At 51.6% G+C, this 5,951-nt stretch overlaps 1 pseudogene; it reads right to left on the bottom strand.

The window, feature by feature from the left end:
* Positions 1-1,205: 1,205 nt before the first annotated feature.
* LOC126929651 (tubulin beta-8 chain-like) lies at positions 1,206-3,739 on the bottom strand (annotated as a pseudogene).
* Positions 3,740-5,951: the final 2,212 nt, after the last annotated feature.

Here is a 5,951-nt window from a genome sequence, read left to right as displayed (position 1 = left end):
TGGGAATTACCAAGAGGTCATCACACAGGGCATGGACAAGTTCTACAAGAGCCAGGTTGAAGAGCACTGGCCTGGCATGCTGCCCAGCACCCAGCTCACACACCTATCTCTTATTTGACAGCTTCCCCAAAGCAGGCTTTGAAGTCCGAGCTCCCCGAGAAGCCTGGGGAGGAGACTCTGCCCGGCTAAAGGACCTATCACCACGAGTCTCATCCTGATGATCTTGGATTATTGTTGCCCTGAAGTTCTGGAGTGGGGGACAGAGAGACAGCAGACGGTGCGCATTAGCCACCTTTCCAGAGAACAGCAGCCCTCCAGACTGGGGCGGGTCAGACCTCCACTCTGGTGTTTTTCTCACTGATTGCCAGTTAGGGGAAGCGGCACTTGTGAGCACCTGCCTCTCTCCCCAGGTCCTGTTCAGAAAGCCCATCTGTGCCTTTGGAGAGATTGCCCCGAGCACACAGGCCCAGCAACCACCATCTACGGCCCCCCAGGACCTAATCCCCTTCGACATAGGGTTCAGTGCATGTGAGCCTACACTGGGCTTGATTCCTGCCCACTGGTCCCTGTCAGATGTCCCATGCCCACCTCATTAAGAGAATGAGGCCACATGGACACACCCAGGCCATCATGATAATGGAACGGCTGGGGTCCTACTTGCCCACCCTTCATTGCTGGTTCAGAACCAACTGTCTGATCACATTCCTACCCTGGGGACATTATTGTCTACCAGGGTCACTGATCGCTTTTAAAGTTCCAGAAACAGAGGGCCAGCTGGTCCCCTAGAAGTTTGGTACATGGGATAAGCCAAGCCTTGCCTTCAGGAACAGGTTTTCCACCACGTAGCTGCCCAAGGCCCAGGGCACCCCCAAGTTCATGTGAAGCCTGCCTACCATATCCACAGCCCATGCCGAGCCCTCCTGGAACCACTGGAATGCTTGTTCCTGGGCGTGTGATAAGCCCAGACAGCTTCAGCCTTGCAGGACAACTATACGCATCTGGCAGCAGTAGCCAAGAGCCTATAGAAAGAAGTTGGAGGTGAAACCAGATTCTACGAAAATACTTTATTAGGCAAAACCACATACTAAAAAACACTTTAAAATGCATCAGGAGAGGTGAAGACACAAACTAGTGTATAGTGACACATGACTGTCAGAACACACTAAAGAATCCAGTTTCCCTCCTCTACCCAGAAAAAGAAAGTTCTAGGCCACCTCCTCCTCAACACACTCAAACTCCTCCTGCTTGGCTGTGGCATCCTCCTGTTCTTGATACTGTTTGGCTAAGTAGTTCATGTTGCTCTAGGCCTCTATGAAATCTGTCTCATCCACTCCTTCGCCTGTGTACCAGTGGAGGTAGGCCCTGCGCCTGAACATGCTGTAAACTGCTCTGAGACACGCTTGAAGAGTTCCCTGATGGCCGTGTTATTCCCAATAGCAACAGTCGAAGTTTTTAGCCCCCAGAGTGGGATGTTACAGAAGGCTGTTTTAACGCCACCAGGGAGCTGGTCAGCAAAGTTGCTACTATTTTTATTTTGAAAGTTGAACATTTGGGCCGGGCGCGGTGGCTCAAGCCTGTAATCCCAGCACTTTGGGAGGCCGAGACAGGCGGATCACGAGGTCAGGAGATCGAGACCATCCTGGCTAACACGGTGAAACCCCGTCTCTACTAAAAAGTACAAAAAAAAACTAGCCAGGCGAGGTGGCGGGCGCCTGTAGTCCCAGCTACTCAGGAGGCTGAGGCAGGAGAATGGCGTAAACCCAGGAGGCGGAGCTTGCAGTGAGCCGAGATCGCGCCACCGCACTCCAGCCTGGGCGACAGAGCGGGACTCCATCTCAAAAAAAAAAAAAAAAAAAAAAAAAAAAAAAAAAGAAAGTTGAACATTTGTTCCTTCACCTCTCTCAGGCGTATTCGACCCCTGAAAATGGCAGCTGCCATTAGGTAGCTGCCATGACAGGGGTCGCAGGCTGTCATATGCCTAGTATCAAACATCTGCTGGGTAAGCTCAGCCACGGACAGGGCTGGGTACTGCTGGCTGCCCTGGCTGGTCAGCGGGGCAAAGTTAGGAATGAAGAAATGCAGCCAGGGAAATGGGACCATGTTCAGGGCCAGCTGCTGCAGGTTAGCATTCAGCTGGGCTGGGAAGTGCAGGCACGTGGTGACCCCACTCCTGGTAGCAGATGCCAGGTGGTTCAGATCACCATAGGTGGGTGTGGGCAGTTTTAGGGTGCTATCGCAGATGTCCAGTAAGGCTTCATTATCTAAATAGAATGTCCCATGTGAGTTTTCTATGCGCTCATTAAATGAGAGTGTTGTGTTATAGGGCTCCATCACGGTGTGTGACACCTTGGGCGAGGGCAGGACGCTGAATGTGTTTATGATCTTGTCTGGATACTCCTCCCAGATCTTGCTAATAAGAAGGGTACCCATCCCAGATCAAGTCCCCCCACCCAAGGAGTGAATCAGCTGGAAACCCTGCAGGCAGTCACAGCTCTCAGCCTCCTTTCTGACAACGTCCATCACTGATTCCATCAGTTTTGCGCCTTCTGTGTAGCGCCCCTTGGCCCAGATTTTTCCGGCCCCACACTGACCTGTAAGACAGTACAGCCAGTCACTCGATGGCCAAGTATACCGTCATCAGTGGTCACCACCACAATGCAAAATGGGCCAAGCATCACATGTGAGATGAAAGCGCCATTCACCCTGGAGGTGGAGCAAATGAACCCCCCTCCCCCAGAGTCACAGCAGCTTCCCCTGTTAGAAGTCAAGTCGGGAGTCAAACCTGAGACAGGCTAACAGAACCTCCTGCAGGTGGCTCCTGCCCATTTTCAGGGAAGGCAGTAGACAGGGCCCCAGCTCAGCTCCCTGCAGGGAGTTTACAGCAGTAGCTCCACACCTCGAGGAGACACCTGGGCCTTCCTCCCAAAACCCCTTTAGGAGAGGCAGATTGAGCGACTCGGAGGATAGGAGGGTGTTCAGGGGCCCTGGTTCCACAGTTCCCACAGCAATGACCTTGGGGCATTCCTAGATTTTGAGCTACCCTGGCTAAGGAGCCGCACCCCAGTCCTCACCCCCGCACCAGCTCACCAAAGATGAAGTTGTCTGGCCTGAAGATCTGCCCCAAGGGCCCCAAGCACCGAGTTCATAGGGCCCGGCTCCAGATTCACGAGCACAGCGCGGGACATGTACCAGCCACCTGTGTGGGGCGGGAAGGCATTAGCGAGGGGAGGGCCGCCATTCCCAGGAGGGCCATCGGAGGACTGGGGTCTCACCCCTGGCCTCGTTGAAGTACACGTTGATGTGCTCCAGCTGCAGGTCGCTGTCCCCGTGGTAGGTGCCAGCGGAGTCGACGGCATGTTCATCAGAGATCACCTCCCAGAACTGCAAGAGATTGGAGGGGCCAGACAGACCAGGGCTGAGTCACGGAGGCCTGGGAGCTGGAGGCACCCCAGCTCCTGTCCTAGCTCCTCTTCCACCCCCAGCCTCATCCACACCCCATCCCTAGCCTCCATGTCCCTGGGATCCATACCGGCCGCCTCGCCAGTCGCCCAGTTCCACCGTGTCCCCAGCAGGGAGCCCAGGGGCCGCAATGCAGGAGCACCGCCCCTCCACTGCTACTGCCAACATCTTCCCCGGCCACCAGGCAGACCCGAGCTGGGCCCTCAGAGCCCCGGATGCCAACCTTGGTGCCGAAGTTGTTCCCGCATTGCCGGATCTGCATGAGCATAATCTCCTCCATGGCCAAGGTGGGATTAGGGCAGTAGGAGAAAGGCCAGAAGGAGTAGCAGATGCGCAGTGACCCAGCCCGCCCTCCCCCAACACTTACATAGCCGGGTGCCCACGTGCCTCAGCCTCGGATTGGGCTCCCAGAAGAAGCAACAGCTTTACTTCCACACAGGTGTACCCACCTGTGAATCCCTTGGAGTTGAACGTCCATTGGGGAGCTCAGGTGGGCTTGCTGTGGTCCTTTCCACGTTGGGGAAAGCTGGTCAGCTGGAGAACTTCCTCCCACGTCTTTAGTAAGACTAAATCCCTAGCTGACCTGAAACTGAATTTTCCAAAGCCTCTTGTTTCCATATTCACAGAGTGCCTTTGCAACTGTCCTAGACCGATGACATATTTTTTTGTAATTGATGAGCCTTTTCATCTATTAGGAGATCTGTGGTTAGGAAAGACCACAGATGTTAACTCGACAGGACTTAATTGTAAGTTTGACTTTGGAGCAGTTCAAACCCACAGTAAGCTATGGGTGTTAGAGATAGGCCTCTGGTTTAGCTAGTCTTCTTTAGAGTAGGATTAGCCCCTTCACCTTTCCAGAGGACTGCGGTCTCCACGCAGAGTGAAGGTCATATTGGATTCCTAAAGCTGAGCATAGGTGTTGGGATAGGCCTGCTGTGAAAGATGGGCCATTGTCACTTTGCAGGCTTTTAGATGACCCAAACTGAGGAGTTATTTCTTCTGGTAAACACTTTTCAGATGGGGTGAGGAATGCCTCGATCTAACCAGCGAAGGTATCAGTAAGCATTAGCAAACATTTGAATCTCCTGCAGAAAGGCATGTGAGTAAATTAGAGTTGCCAGTTCTCACCTGGATAGGTTCCTCAATTTTTGGACAGGTTTAACTGGAGAAGAAGAAAATTGCTGGCCGTTTGGGTCATGTCAGGCACAGAGCTCACAGGGCTGAATCACCTGTTTTAGTGTCTTGAAAAGATTTACCCCTATAAACAAATGAGACATTAACAGAAACAAAGAATTCCTTTGTTTCTTGGCCCATTCAGTGCAGGGGCCTTGGCTGGGGCATCTACAAGGGCATTTCCTTTTACATGGTCAGTCTCTCTTTTGATGTCCTCAGCAACTAGTTATAGTCACTTTTTGGCAGCAAAACAGCATTTTAACAAGCTCAAAATCTGCATGATGTTGCATGGAAAAGCCCTTGGGGGTCAGGAGTCCCTACCCATTCCAAATTGCAGCATAAGCATAAAGCACTAAAAAATCATACTTGGAATCAGTGTCAATGTTAACTTTTAAATCCTTTCCCAACTGCAGGGGCCTAGTAAGTTCAATTAACACAGCTTTTTGAGCTGAGGTAGAGGCTAGCAAGGCTTGTGCCTTGATTCTCTTGTGCTGACTAATAATAACATATCTAGCCCTCCTGTTTTCCTGATGCATAAAACAACTTGCATCTGTTAACCACTCTTCCTTGGGACGGTCAAGGGATTCATCTGTCTTAAGTCTGGCCTGCTAGAACAAATTTGTTTCATGACCTGTAATATGCTTTGGCTGTGTCCCCACTCAAATCTTACCTTGAATTGTAGCTCCCATCATTCCCATATATCGTGGGAGGGACCCAGTGGGAGGTAATCGAATCGGGGGATGGGTCTTTCCCATGCTGTTCTTGTGACAGTGAATAAGCCTCATGAGATCGGATGGTTTATTTATTTATTTATTTTTGAGACACAGTCTTGCTCTGTTGCTCAGGCTGGAGTGCAGTAGCATGATCTTGGCTCACTGCAACCTCTGACTCCTGGGTTCAAGTGATTCTCCTGTCTCAGCCCGGGATTACAGGCACCCACCACCATGCCTGTCTAATGTTTGTACTTTTAGTATAGACGGGGTTTCACCATGTTGGCCAGGCTGGCCTCCATCTCTTCACCTCAGGTCATCCACCGCCTTGGCCTCCCAAAGTGCTGGGATTGCAGCTGATGGTTTTATAAAGGGGAGCTTCCCTACACAAGCTCTTTTGCCTGCTGCCATGTAAGAGATGTGACTTTGCTCCTCATTTGCCTTCTGCCATGAGTGTGAGGCCTCCCCAACCATGTGGAACTGTGAGTCAATTAAACCTCTTTTTTTAATATAAGTTATCCAGCCTCAGATATGTCTTTATTAGCAGCATAAGAACAGACTAATACAACGTGTATGCCAGAAAGGCTGGGAGCACCTGTGGACTCTGGC

The sequence above is a fragment of the Macaca thibetana genome, chromosome 10 (assembly GCF_024542745.1).
Source record: "Macaca thibetana thibetana isolate TM-01 chromosome 10, ASM2454274v1, whole genome shotgun sequence".
Taxonomy (NCBI): domain Eukaryota; kingdom Metazoa; phylum Chordata; class Mammalia; order Primates; family Cercopithecidae; genus Macaca; species Macaca thibetana.
This window is presented reverse-complemented; position numbering and strand designations above follow the sequence as displayed.